At 42.7% G+C, this 14,713-nt stretch overlaps 1 protein-coding gene and 1 pseudogene across 37 annotated transcripts in view; both read left to right on the plus strand.

Moving 5' to 3' along the window:
* Positions 1 to 14,713, plus strand: part of TRERF1 (transcriptional regulating factor 1) — a 228,739-nt gene that overhangs the window by 32,162 nt on the left and 181,864 nt on the right. The gene's annotated exons all lie outside the window — the stretch shown is intronic.
* LOC123573298 (small nucleolar RNA U3) lies at positions 8,624 to 8,703 on the plus strand (annotated as a pseudogene).

The raw sequence follows: 14,713 nt of genomic DNA on the forward strand, positions 1-14,713 counted from the left end.
GTACAGTCACTCTAAAGTCAATCCCAACTCCTGGGTTTCTTTGATTCTTGATTGAAATATGATTTAATTAAATATATTTAGATTTGTTTATAGGTAAGATTTTCTTTTAATAAGTTTCCTGATTTTTCTGTAACCAATGACATTTATTTTATGATTTTAAGTTATTAAAAATAAAATGTTTTCTGATTCTCTCTAATGAGCATGAACTAACTATAATTTCTATAATTTAAAAAAGTCATTGAAAATAAAATACCGCAATGCAACAAAAAACCTCTAATTAAGAATTCTTCCTGGCAAGTTTTTGAGAGGCTGCTGGCAGCATTCTGTTCCTCCTCTTGTGTGGACTGGGGAAGCTCTGGGTGGACCATGGGAGGCGATTGGTGGACGGGTTCTTTGTGGACTGGAGCTTCTTATCAGGTGCGTAGACCAGCCCATCCTCCCTGCACAGACCAGGATGAGGCAGGGGCCATAGTTTAGGGAGCCTCTTTTCTGTTTTACCTGCAAAGTGAAGTGCCTATTGATTCTGCTTAAAGCTGGAAAGGATCGGGCCAGGCGCGGTGGCTCACTCCTGTAATCCCAGCACTTTGTGAGGCCGAGACGGGCGGATCACGAGGTCATGAGATCGAGACCATCCTGGCTAACACGGTGAAACCCCGTCTCTCCTAAAAATACGAAAAATTAGCCGGGCGTGATGGCGGGCGCCTGTAGTCCCAGCTACTCGGGAGGCTGAGGCAGGAGAATGGCGGGAACCCGGGAGGTGGAGCTTGCAGTGAGCCGAGATCGCGCCGCTGCTCTCCAGCCTGAGCAACAGAGCGAGACTCCGACTCAAAAAAAAAAAAAAAAAAAAAAAAGCTGGAAAGGATCTGAGAAAGTATCTCCACTAACCCCTTCATTTAGGGAAAAGGAAACGAAGCCCTTGGAAGGGAGGTGACTTTACTTTGCTGTCCTCCCGTCTCATGGATAGCAGCAGAACAGGAGCAACTCCTAGGTGGGTTAAATCACGTTGAGGGTGCTGGAGGTTGGTTGAAGTTGTGGGGAGAATAAAGAGCAAATAAAAGGCAAACCTAATGCTAATTTCATTGAGGAATTCCAAAATGGAGGAGAGGGGAGTGGGAGTGTAATTTAGTGGAAAGAACCTCTGCTTGGCAGTTGGGAGACCTGAGCTGTGGTTTCAGCATTAATACCCAGCGTGTAATCTCAAGTGAGTTACCCACCTGTGGCCATTGTAGGACAGGTTAATTCTTGTTCCTCACATTCTGCCCAGTCAACACCACGGCAGGAGTGCTTACCCTGAGCAGGGCACATCCTCAGCCTTGTTTCCTTCCAGAGCCAATGACCTAATCCCCACCATGGAGTTGTCATTAGTTATGTGCTGTAGAACTGGGGGCCCAATATAGGACATTCTCCACATTGGTGGGTACCAGCCACTGGGGACCTTAAGGTTTGGTTGCTACATAAGCTTGGGGTGCTGTATCTCCCCTTGTAGCAGCCTCTCAAGTTCAGGGATTATGTCTTGTGAATCCCCCCAGTGTATAGTAAGGTGCTGAGGTTCTGTACACTTTAGAACCCTGATTTGTTGGCACGTGTGGGGGGATGTGTAGGGGGTTTAATTTTGTGGATCGCATGGAGGTGAGGTCCAGGTCTGCCTTCGGACATGCGGGCCACAGGCATGCGCTTGAAACACAGGCTACCTGATTTCAGAATCAAGCCATGATGGGGAGCACTGTGATTTGTGAGGGGGGTTGATCTGAATGGGTCACTGTGCATAAGCAGGTGACCTGAGTGAGGAGAGGGGAAGATGGGGGAAGGGGGAAGGGGGGAGGGGGGAGGGGGAGGGGGGCGGGGGCTGGGAAGTGGAAGCTTCTTCCAGGTTTTGATTTATCTAAGGAGATGGAGACAGGAAAGAAGTCTCTGGGATTGTGGCAGGTCATATCAGTTTCCAGAATCTCCTCAAATAGTTCGTTTAAAAAGCTACTACTTTTCTCTGGCATGGCCCATCCTGGATATGGGATTCTCACTGGTTAAGTGCATTTTCCCTTGACCTGGGTTGTACAGTAAACGTTAGCTTGACTGATGGCCTCAGCTGGGAGAAGTGAATGCATTGTTGTTCAGGTTTGTTTTACACTCTGTTATCAAGGCTAATAATATGATGCTTTAAGGCTTTACGACTTGATTAGTGGCATCAGTACTTGAAAGAGCTGGCTTAGGGCGCTGTGAGAGGTTACATGAAGGTAATTAGACAGCAGTTGTGAAATGCAGGGGGTGGTTTCCATTTACTAATGGCTTTAAGGCAGCCCTGCCTGTTACTGAACCCCCAGCGTGAATCTTTTGAATAGAAAATGAGTTGATTAGTTTGGGTGCTCTGCCGCAGGCCACAGGCAGCCCCCAGTTCTCTCTCTGCCTGTGGTTAATGCCCTTAATCAGCTGCCTGCGAGCCCACTACAGCCTTAGTATAATCTAGTACTCAAAGCATGGCCCCTGCACCAGCAGCATCACCTGCGAGCTGCCTAGAAATAAACGCAGGGCCAGGTGTGGTGGCTCACACCTGTAACCCCAGCACTTTGGGAGGCTGAGGCGGGTGGATCACCTGATGTCAGGAGTTTGAGACCAGCCTTGCAAACATGATGAAACCCCATGTCTACTGAAAATACAAAAAATTAGCCGGGCATGGTGGCGTGTGCTTGTAATCCCAGCTACTCAGGAGGCTGAGGCAGGAGAATCGCTTGAACCCGGGAGGCAGAGGTTGCAGTGAGCTGAGATCGCGCCATTGTACTCCAGCCGGGGCTACAAGAGCAAAACTCCATCAAAAAATAAAAAAGAAAGAAAGAAAGGAAAGAGAGAGAGAAAGAAAAGAAAGAAAGAAAGAAAGAGAAAGAAATGCAGAACCTCTGGTCCCATCCACAGTTGTGGAATCAGAATCTGCAGTTTTAACAAGACCTTCAGGTGATTGGGTGCACGTCAAGTTTGAGAAGTGCTGGGCTAGCACAGATGCCCCCTGAGGTTAGAGATTTGTGGCAATGTGGTTTTTATTGTATAGTGCAATAAATGATTTAAGCCCTAGTGCTGTGGTATGATTCCAGTCTGCTCTCTGTCATTAGAGCCTGGAATTGTGTGTGTGTGTTCATTGTCACTTGTGGCATCAGCGTAGGGTTGTGGTTTATTCACCCCCTGCAGCTCACCGAGTTCTTGGCACAGCTAGCCATTTCTTTGAATGCAAGTCTGGCATCATAGACTGTTGGTGTGACAAAAACACCACTTTCTTCCTGTTACTCCCTGGAGCCCATAGGGGCTCTGGTTGTCTGTCCAAACCTCTTGCTGGGGCTTCAGGGCCCATGTGTTCCAGGTTTATTTATCTGGCCCCTGCTCTGGCCAGGCAGATGCTGGTCTTCAGCCTTGCCCTCTGTCTCTTGCTGGATGTGGGTTTCCTGGCCAGCCAGTCGTTCCTCATCTTTACACCCCGGGATCACTCTCTGCTGCACTGTTTAGTGCCTGGTCATTCTGGGCTGCTTCCTGAGGGACTTATTGTTAGTTGTGGACAGGTCTTCACCCTTCATTCGGGTAACACGCTCTTAGAGGGCAGGACCTGTGTATAGCAGGTACTCTAGCCTCTGCCGGGTGCCTGGTGGACAGGCATACACATGGATCCCTTCATACTGTGCGTAGGAGGCAGAGGATTTGGAGTGAGTGGAGTGGGGTGGGCTGCTGGCTTCAGCCATGGGGTAGGGGCTGGTGAAGGCTCAGAAAAAGAAGCCCACACAAAATTGGAAGGACCTCTGCTGAGAGGGGAATGGGCCATTTGGCTACATGAGAGAAAGTAAGGCGAGTTTCAGCAGTCCTTCCCTGATGGCACTGGAGGTGGGGTGGACAGGGGTAGCCCCTATGTTGCTGTGGAGTGTATTTCTAGTTTGTTGCAAACCTGTCTGTCCTCTTTTTTTGTGAATCTGTTGGTGAGAAAAGATGAGGCCTTAAACAGGGCAGAGAGGAGGGGTGCAGCAGCTAGGAACCAGGCTGGTTGGGCGTTGTCCTGGTAAGGTTTGGGGTGGAGACTATATTTACTTCTTATAGTGATGCTGGTAGGATCTTTTTCTATGTTTAGAAATAGTTTATATAACATGAAAGTATGTGTTCTTAAAAAAACACACACAAAAAACCCAGACACTAGAATAGAATAAAATTTAAACAGACCAATTACCATAGAAGAAATGGAGAAAGTTATCAAAGAGCTATTTCTTAAAATAGTCCCAGAACCAGATGGTTTCACAGGTGAATGTTTTCAAATATTGAAGGTACAGGTGATTTTAATGCAATTTACATTGTCCTAGAGTAGAGAAAGAGCGCTTAAATTCTTTTTATGAAGCTAGTGTAACAAAATGTGACAAAAAAACAGGTGTGCACACAGAGCCACGAAGTGGTCTCCGTTTTGAACACTGAAGATGCAACATTCTAATAACATAATTAGAACCCAGCAGCCCATTGAAAGAACTCCATGGTCACGGGAGTTCCAGAACAGGAAGATAAGGATAGGTTAACTTTAGGATTTCTGTTAATAAAAATTCATTGTATTAAAGGATCTAAGGAGAAAATAAGATGCTGAAAAGGTTTATGAAAAATTAGACATCTGTTTCTAATAAAAACTGCTATAGGAATAATTGGATACCTCCTCAACATGGGAAAATACATTTTTGTCAAGCAAGTAGCCAAAATTTTGCTTAGTATTAAAACGGTGAATGCTAGATGCATTCCCATTAAAATCTCGATTAAGCACCATAATTACATAACCTTGTTCTGGTGGGGAGAAGCTGGTATAATTAGATAAGAGGTATAAAACCTAGAAGGAAAAGGCAAAACTAAAAGACAAACAAGAGAATTCAGTAAGGTAGTTTGGTGCATAATTAATGCACAAAAATGAGTAGTACTCCCCCATAAATATCCAGCTAGAAAATATGATGGAAGAAAAAAAAATCCCACTTGTATAAGCAACAAAAGAGATAAAATATCTAGTTATAAGCTTAATAAAATTATATTAATATATAACCTCAGCACTACCAAGGGGCATAAAAGACTTAAAGAGAAAGATAATGTAATCTTGGCTAGAAAGGGTCAGTGTTATAAAAATGTCACTTTTCCTATACATGTAAAGTGTGATCACAATAAAATTACCACTAGGATTATTTTGGGTGTAGAAAAGCTGGTTCTAAGTTCATATGGAAAAATTAGCATGCATGAAAAATATGAAAAAGAAAAAGTTCTAGTTCTGATATATAGTAAGCATTTAAAAAAACTACAGTAACTAAGATCACTTGGTACTAATTGGCTGAACAAGTGATGGGACAGAATAGCGAACCCGAAATAAATAAGGGCATGTGTATGTGTGTGTGTATTTTGTGATAAAGGCAGTATTTCAAATGTATGGAGAAATATAGGATCTTCACAACCAGATAGCTATCTGGGAGATAAGAAAGAGCAGGATCCTAATTTGTGCTTTAGACAAGAATAAGCCTATCAAACATAAGTCAAATGGTTAAATAAAGAATGAAAGTATAAAAGCCATAGAAGAATTTTTCTGTTATCTTGGGAGTAGAAAGACCTTCCTAAGTTTGACACAAATCCCAGAAGCTATAACATAAAAGATTGATACATTTGACAACATCAAAATGAGAACCACTTCATGAGAGTACCACCATAAACAAAGTCAAAAGATACATGATAATCTGAGAAAAATAATTTGGAAAAAATATGATAAAAGGAGTTACTTTTCTTCATATACAAAGAGCCTTTAAAAATAAATAAAAAGTGTTATTAATTGAAAAATGGGCAAAAGGACATGGATAGAAATTCACAGAAAAGAAGTGTAAGTGGCTCTTAAATATATGAAAAGACCCACAACCCTCTTATAATAAAAAGTACAAATCAGAGCCACAATAAGAAGGCATTTGTAATCTATCAGATTGGAAGAGATCAAAATATTTAATAATACACTGATTTGGTGACAGTGTAAAGAAATATTACTTTCATACATTGCTGGCGAGAGTAAATGGATATAATTGCTTTGGAAGGCAATTTTGTGATATTTATCTAAATTATAAATGCCCATCTCTTAGAACCCAGCAGTTCCACTAATAGGTATCTGTCCTAGAGAAACATTCACATGTACAATGTTCATTGGACATTATAGTAATCGTAGAAAATTGAAGACAACAATGTAAATATCCATCAGTGGGAGATGAGCTAAATAAAACCTGAGTTGTTCAGATCTTTAGTGGGTCAATAAAATACCTTAGTGGGTTTTGACACTGTGTGAAACAAAAGAATAGAAGATAATGGAGTGCATTGCACATAATGTGGCTGAATATTTGGTGAGCTTTTGTTTCAGTTTTGTGTATTCACAAATGCGAACTGGATTACAATATAAAGTGTATTTCTTACTGTGTGATTCAGTCAAAAAAGTTGGAAAACACTGCAAGAGTAGTTAAAAGGAATACATTCAGTTAGTAACTAGTCGTAAGACTAGATCTCAGAAACATAATTTTGAGTGAAAAAAGCAGGTTGCAGAGTGATAGGTACAGGGTGACACTGTTTTTGAAAAAGAAAACACACAAAACAATATCATATTTTTGACAGTATAATATTTTTAATGGAATCACTTATTCATACAAAAGAGGCCTGAAAGCTGTGAACCAGGCTTGTAACAGAGGTTTCCTCTGGGGACAGAGTGGTGTTCAGAGAGGCCTATGCTTTATGGCACATTTTTAAAAAATGTGAATGTTTTGCCTGTATAAGTGGCTAAAAAATGTTTACACATTATTGAAAGACTCTCCAAGGATGCTTTAAGTCCAGGTGTTTTCCCCTTGGTTGTTTTTCACTTACTCTAATTTGTCTTCTGTTGCTGCTCAGTTTGTGTCTTTCCTTTTGCTTTCATTTGGGTGTCTTGTAAATTTGTAAGTACCACCCTGTTGATTTTGTCTTTCAAAGTTATTATCTGAAGATTGCACATAAAATTCCTTGTATCAGTGGCTTTTATTGGGTCTTTGTGTTTCTTTTTTAACTTTTCCAGTTTATTCCTTTGAAATAAATTGGGCCCATGGTTTATTAATTTCATGAAAAACTTTTTTCCCCACAGGGCCCACTTTTGGCTTTCCTTCTCTTCCCTGACATTTGCTCACATTCTTGTTACTTGTATTTTCACTTGTAATTTTTCTTTTATCTTTCATTTTTTCTTCTGTAAATTTTGGCCAACGCAAGTGCAGCAGTACTTCTTAAACTTCAAGGTGCACATGAATCTCCTTGGGTCTAGAACTCTTGTTAAAACACAGATTTTGGGCCAGCCGTGGTGGCCCACGCCTATAATCCCAACACTTTGGGAGGCCGAGGCGGGCGGATCACGATATCAAGAGATCAAGACCATCCTGGACAACATGGTGAAACCCTGTCTCTACTAAAAATACAAAAACTAGCTGGGCGTGGTGGCACGCACCTATAGTCCCAGCTACTCAGGAGGCTGAGGCAGAAGAATCACTTGAACCCGGGAGGCGGAGGTTGCAGTGAGCTGAGATCGTGCCTCTGCATTCCAGCCTGGGTGACAGAGGGAGACTCTGTCTCAAAAAAAAAAAAAAAAAAAAAAAAAAAAATGCAGATTCTGATCCAGCAAGTGTGAGTGAGGCCCCAGATGCATTTCTAACCAGCTCCAGGTGGGGCCTGCCTTTGGGGAGTGGGAAAGTAGAGGAAATGACACCTGTTCCTCCATTGATATTAGGGCACTAAGTACCCAAGTATCCAGTATCGAATGAATCCACCAAACTGTTGTAAAGATGATCTTCTATTGCAATGAAATTCATCCTGTTTTCTATTGAAGTAGTGAAGATGAGATGCCCAGACCCACCCAATCACTTTTTTGGCTTCATTAGTGGCCATATCCTTTCTAGATGGTCCAAGAGGGTAGAAGAGGGTTTGTGGCTACACAATTTCTTTGGGCACATTTGGTCAGTTGAGCTGACTGCTATGGCTAAACATTGCTGTCCTAGCCTCCACTGATTTAGCTGAGTTGTTTTTTCATTTTTTTTATTTTTGACACAGGGCCCCACCCTGTCGCCCAGATTGGAGTACAGTGGCACAGCCATAGTTCACTGACTCAGACTCCTCACAGCTTCAAACTTCTGGGTTCAAGTGATCCTCCCACCTCAGCCTCCCTAGTAGCTGGGACGACAGACACATGGCTGTCATGTCCGGCTACTTTTTTGTAATTAGTTCTTTTTTTTTTTTTTTTTGGAGAGACAGGCATCTCACCATGTTTCCCAGGCTGATCTTGAACTCCTGGCCTCAAGTGATCCTCCTGCCTCAGCTTCCCAAAGTGCTGGGATTACAGACATGAGCCATCATGCCCCATCACTGAGCTGACTTTGTAGGTCCATTTGGATCAGTTAGTTATTCTTAACATTTTTGGTGGCTGACAGACGTCTTTGGGAATATGATGGAAGCCATGGACTTTCCCTTCAGAAACATTCCCCACTTCTGTATTCATGCACACCAAACTCCCAGTTTTTATTTTGCCTGTGTGAGCTGCAAGCCTCCTAAAGCCTAGCTAGCTATGACCATACATAGGACCCCTGATTTAAATGGTGCTATTAAGACTGTACTTTCAGGAATCATTTCTATAGTTCACTACTAAAGAAATTTCTCTGAACATGTAGAGCACCAGGAAATATTTTAAAAGATTTTTTTTAGGCGGGGTGCGGTGGCTCATGCCTGTAATCCCAGCACTTTGGGAGGCTGAAGTGGGCAGATCACCTGAGGTTGGGAGTTCGAGACCAGCCTGACTAACATCTGTCTCTACTAAAAACACCAAAATTAGCTAGTCGTGGTGGTACGTGCCTGTAATCCCAGCTACTTGGGAGGCTGAAGCAGGAGAATCGTTTGAACCTGGGAGGTGGAGGTTGTGGTGAGCCGAGATCGCACCGTTGCACTCCAGCCTGGGCAACAAGAGCAAAACTCTGTCTCAAAAAAGAAAAAAAAGATTTTTTTAAAAAATTCAAATAAATAGTGTTGTTAAGACAAAGAATCCCCAAATGAGAAACAGAATCCATAGTGTCTGCAGAAGTCATCTGGTCCAGCCCTGTTTATTTACAGATAAGGAAACCAAAGGCCAAGATTTTCAGACATTTATTCAAAGTCAGATTCTCCATGTTCCACAGCCTCCCTCCCATTCTGAGTGCAGCTGATGTCGTAGTGGGAAGCCTGTGTGACTACACGTTGGTTCTCTGTGGGGTCTGTTGGGCTGAGTGGTGTACACCCATCCAGACCTTGCCTGCCTCATCTTTGGTAAGGGCAGCTCCGTGGGTTACTTCCTTCAGCCAAGCCCTGCCCTCAGCTCTTATAGTCATGTCTGGTCTGAGGAAATGGAGACTCAGATCCCTTCTGGTTAGGATTCTGGGCTCAGACACTATTCTGGCTTTGACACCGCAGGGCCTCCTGCCTCGTTACTGTGTCCCGTTTCCTTCTCTGAGTCTCAGTTCTTCTAAGAGGCTTCTGTGTTAGTTCCTGTTCTGCTAATGTGCCTGATATCCGGGTCCCGAATTGGGACCGAGACCTTGTCCTGTCCATTTGTTAGTGATAACCAGGTGTGGTGGGGAGACATGGGTTTGAATTCCAGCTCATGTCCTTACTGGCTGTGTAACTTTGGGTAAATTGTTTAACCCTCCCGGGCCTCAGTTTCTTTATGTATAAGACAGGAGTCTCATAGATATATACCTGACAGGGTGGTCATAGAACTGGTTTTTGATAACTAGTGTTAACACAGTGTTTATTGATAAGTAGTAGCCAGCATCACTAGTCCTAGGGGTTGGAGTCTTGCCCAGTCCAGCCAGATGGATGGAGCCTTAGTAACCTTCGATAGATGTCCTGATGCCTGAGTTGCAGAGGGTTGCCCATCCTGACCTCCCCCATCATAGAGCTTTGCCCACTTGTTGGGACTATTCATAATTTTATTCTAGGCTGTCCCCTTCCCCACAGCCCCTGTGAGCCCAGCCAGCTGGAGATTGCCAGCATCTCTCCAGACAGGAAGCCTGCCCACTGGACCACAGCTTCTCTGTGTGTGCTTGGAACTGAGTGGACTTGTCCATGCCCTGCTCATCCCAAGAAGGAAATTACAGATCAATTTCATGTAAACACACAGCTGCAGAAGTTATCAGTGGAATAAATAAATAGGTGAATGACCTAAGTAGGAAATGTCTATTGCACATCTACCATCCAGTAGCCATAGTAGTTAGCCCTGGTGATATACCATGTCTCTGTCCTCAGGGCACTGAGTCTTGAGGGGAATCAGACACGTGGCCATTGATTGATTGCATTACAGTCCCTGTGATAAATGAATGTGGTGATGGAGGGAGGGGGGACTGTGGAGCCTCTAACTCTACTTCAGAAAGGCAAGGGTAAAAAAATAAAAGTGAGGTTTGGGAAGGCTTCACACAGGAGGTGATGTTTGATTTGGGTTTTGGAGGTTGATATCTCAGTACTCTTTATTAATTTTTCCAGATGAATTTTATGATCACTGAATGGGCTCTTTAAAAAAAGGAGTCTTGAGATCGGGTGCAGTGGCTCACACCCATAATCCCAACATTTTGGGAACCTGACAGGGGAGGATTGCTTGAGCCCAGGAGTTCTAGACTAGCCTGGGCAACATAGTGAGACCCCATCTCTACAGAGAGTTAAAAAAAAAAAATTAGCCGGGCACAGTGGTGCATACCTGTGATCCCAGCTACTTGGGAGGGATTGCATGGTGGGAGGATTGCTTGAGCCCTGGAGGCTGAGACTCTGTGAGCCCTGATCATGCCACAGCACTCCAGCTTGGGTGACAGAGTGAGACCCTGTCTCAAAAAATGAGTCTTGAAAAATTACCAAGCAAGGCTCATCTCAGGAATGTAAGTCTGATTCAACACAGAGAGACCAATATTAATAGAAAGAAATCATAAAAATCAGAATACCTATTATTTAGCACAGTGCCTAACATATAATCAGTCAACAAATATTTGATGGATGAATGAATTTGGTCTCAGTGGATGTAGAAAAATACTGGAAATAATTACATATGCATTATAAAGCATCAGAAGAGTAAAAAATAGGTGTGTTGGGGGATTTACCCTTATGTAGGATAAAGAGCCTGCTTGTGTATAACCATGTAGCAATCCTTACACAGGGGCTGCAGATACAGAGTGGGGAAATACTAGAAGTGTGCCCTGAAAAACAGGAACTAAACCAAAATGCCCCTTATCTCTACTCTTATTTAACATAGTTTAACAGATGCTTGTCATAACAATATAGGAACAAAGAGAAACTAGAGGGATTGGTATAGGGAAGGAAGAGATAAAAATATCGCTGTTTGCAAATGACACAATTTCTATTCAAAGAAAATTACAAAATCCTACATGGCTGCTTCTGATCAGAAATTAAAGCATTAAAGGGTCAGCATTCCAAAGTTTATGCCTATATTTCATGCCCTTTTGGCAGTTAAAATTCCAATGAAATACTTCATAATGAAGGAACATGATAACTATAATAATAGTCAGGAAAAATTGGTGGACATGCATATCAAAGGATGTTTTGAATATCTTTTAGGAGCAGGACTTCTCTAAGCAAACAAGGCAGGCAAGCAGTAGTTATTAAAATAGTACAATAGTAGGATAAAGCAGGAAAATGGAAGATCAGTACAATAAACAGATCTAAATAAATGGAAGACATTTATTTATTTATTTTGAGACTGGGTCTCACTGCACCCAGGCTGGAGTGCAGTGGCGTGATCACGGCTCACTGTGGCCTCAACTTCCTGGGCTCAGGCAATCTTCCCACCTCAGCCTCTTGAGTAGCTGGGACTACAGGCGTGCACCACCATGCCCAGCTAATTTTTTGTATTTTTTTTGTAGAGACAGGGTTTTGTCATTTTGTTTTGTCATGTTGTCTGGGATGGTCTTGAACTCCTGGGCTCAAGTGATCTTCCTGCTTCAGCCTCCCGAATTGTTGGGATTATAGGCATGAACCACCACGCCTGGCCTGGAAGACATTTATATATGACAAATTTGGAGAGGCAAATAATAGTGAAAGAAATAATTTTACAGTAAATGGCTCTTGGGAAAAACTAGATAACAATGTGGAGAAAATGAACTCAGATTTATATCTCACATCATATATTATATATTTTAGGTGTATTAAAAAGTTTTACAAACTCTTAAAACTCAGAGGAAGCAGATGGTATTTTTATCCTCGAGATCAAATGTGTTTGAAAATTCCATAAAAATGATCATTAATGGAATGAGATGTGTTCAACTATAAAGGAATAAAATCTATAAGATAAAAATAATAAAATCATGTTAAAAGATGTCAGGGTGCGGTGGCTCATGCCTGTAATCCCAGCACTTTGGGAGGCCAAGGTGGGTGGATCACCTGAAATCAGGAGTTGGAGATCAGCCTGGCCAACATTGCAAAACCCCATCTCTACTAAAAATACAAAATTAGTCAGGTGTGGTGGCACGCATCTATAAATCCCAGCTACTTGGAAGGCTGAGGCAGGAAAATCGCTTGAACCTGGGGAGCAGAGGTTGCAGTGAGCCGAGTTTGCACCACTGCACTCCAGCCTGGGCAACAGAGTGAGACTCTCTCTCAAAATAATAATAATAATAATAAATATATATATACACATATAGCGAAGTTAATGGAAGAGGGAAACAGTTGTAATAAACCAATGGATAAGACATGTTATCAAAGTTAAGCACAGAACTGATGAAGATCTTTAAGCAAATACTTAGACTATATTGGTGAAAAACCCAGGCATAGGAACACATCATTTTGTATGAAGCCTGGATCATAAACTGAGAGATACAAAGGTGTTTCACTTTCTTTTATTTTTTATTTATTTATTTATTTATTTTTGAGACAGGGTCTTGCTCTGTCACCCAGGCTGGAGTGCAGTGGTGTAATCATGGCTTACTGCAGCCTCAACCTCCTGGGCTCAAGCAGTCCTCTGGCTTCAGCCTCCCAAGTAGCTGGAACTTACCATGGTGCCTGGATAATTTTTGACTTTTTTGACTTTTGCAGAGATAGGGGTCTTGATGTGTTGCCCAGGCTGGTCTTGAACTCCTGGACACAAGTGATCCTCCTGCCTTGGCCTCCCAAGATGCTAGAATTACAGGCATGAGAGACCACACCCAGCCAAAGTGTTTAGCTATCTCAACACAAAAGAAATGTAGGTTAAGCCGGCTCTAAGGTGACACTTCAGTTTGCTTGTCATGTTAGCCAGAAATGGATTACATTTATAAAGCCCACTCTTGAGGCCTGTGAGAAGGAAAACAGAGTACCACTAACGTTGCTGCGCGTGGAGCTGGTTTTCTGGAGAGCATTGTGATGCCGGACAAATGGGCCACAGGAGCCGTGGTCCTGTTCCTACCTTTTTACCAGCGTTTTTACTTTAAGAATAAGTCCCACAGAAATAATCCCAAGAGGAAGGAAAGCCACTTATCCAAAGATGGCAAAAAAAAAAAAAAAAAAAAAAGACAGAAACAAACCCCGGAAATAATCCAAATGCAGGTAATTAGGGAATAGTTAGGCAAATGCTGTGAAAACAGTACAGTGGAGAACTTAAACACTTGATACGAGATAGACAGAGCAAGGTTAAGTGGGACAAGAATATGGAATTGCTTACCTGTGCTGATGATGACCTGGTAAATATCAGTGCACACACGTCCATAAGGATCTGGACAGGTGTAGGGCTTATTTGATGTACTTTTGATTAGGTTTTTTTCTTTGTCAAATTCTTAATATGTCATGGAATGCTGGTTTTTAAAAGAAGAAAGGGGGGGGAGCTTCTGGTAGTAAAAAGAGGAAATGTGTTGCGGTGGAGAGACAGCACTGGGAAGTCATCCACATGGAGCTGGATTTGAGTCACTACGTTGCCATGTAGTTTTGGACAAGTCACATCTCTCTTCTCAAGCTCCCAGTCTCCACCCTGAGAGGAGGTAATGGTGACACCCACAAATTAGATCACAGGAGTTTTTGGCTTCTGAGCAAGCACTCTCTTTGTCGAGCCGGTTTTACAGAGTCCTGGAGCCCCTTGTCCGCTCTCCCTCGTTTTGTCCCATCTCTGCAGAATGTCTGTAGTTGGGGGGCAGATCCAGGGCTAGCGTGACAACAGAGACGGGCAGGCAGACAAACACAGCCCCAAACAGGGCAGCCAACAGAGTCACTGCGAATAACAGTGAAAAGAGAATGCAACCTCCAGCAAATAAATATGTGCCCCTTCCATTTCAGATCTGGAGATGTGGCCTAAGAGGAGAAGACAGAGACTTAAAGAGAACATTTTGTTGAGCAGACTTAGATTTACCGTGCAGTTGAAACTTTTTGTAAGCCTGGTTTGTGGAAAAAGCAGAAAGGAAAGGAGGCCAGCCACTTATCTGGTGTGTTTAGGACACTTTGGGGCATAACTAATGAATTCTAGTATTGAGCTCCTTTACTTGGGAGCAAGATGACCTTGAGTTTCTTAGTCCAAGCCCCAGTTTCCTCATGTTGAAATGGGAGTAACCTCTGTGTCTCCCTGGTTTGTTGTGAGAATGACTTAAGATGTCATGCTTAAATATTCTTTGTGCTTTTCAGTTACTATTTCTCAAGGTTTCCCCTGGATGCATGCCAAAACAGACACAATGCAGGATCCCATAGGGGATGTGGATTATTGTCC

The sequence above is a fragment of the Macaca fascicularis genome, chromosome 4 (genome assembly GCF_037993035.2).
Source record: "Macaca fascicularis isolate 582-1 chromosome 4, T2T-MFA8v1.1".
Classification (NCBI taxonomy): Eukaryota; Metazoa; Chordata; class Mammalia; order Primates; family Cercopithecidae; genus Macaca; species Macaca fascicularis.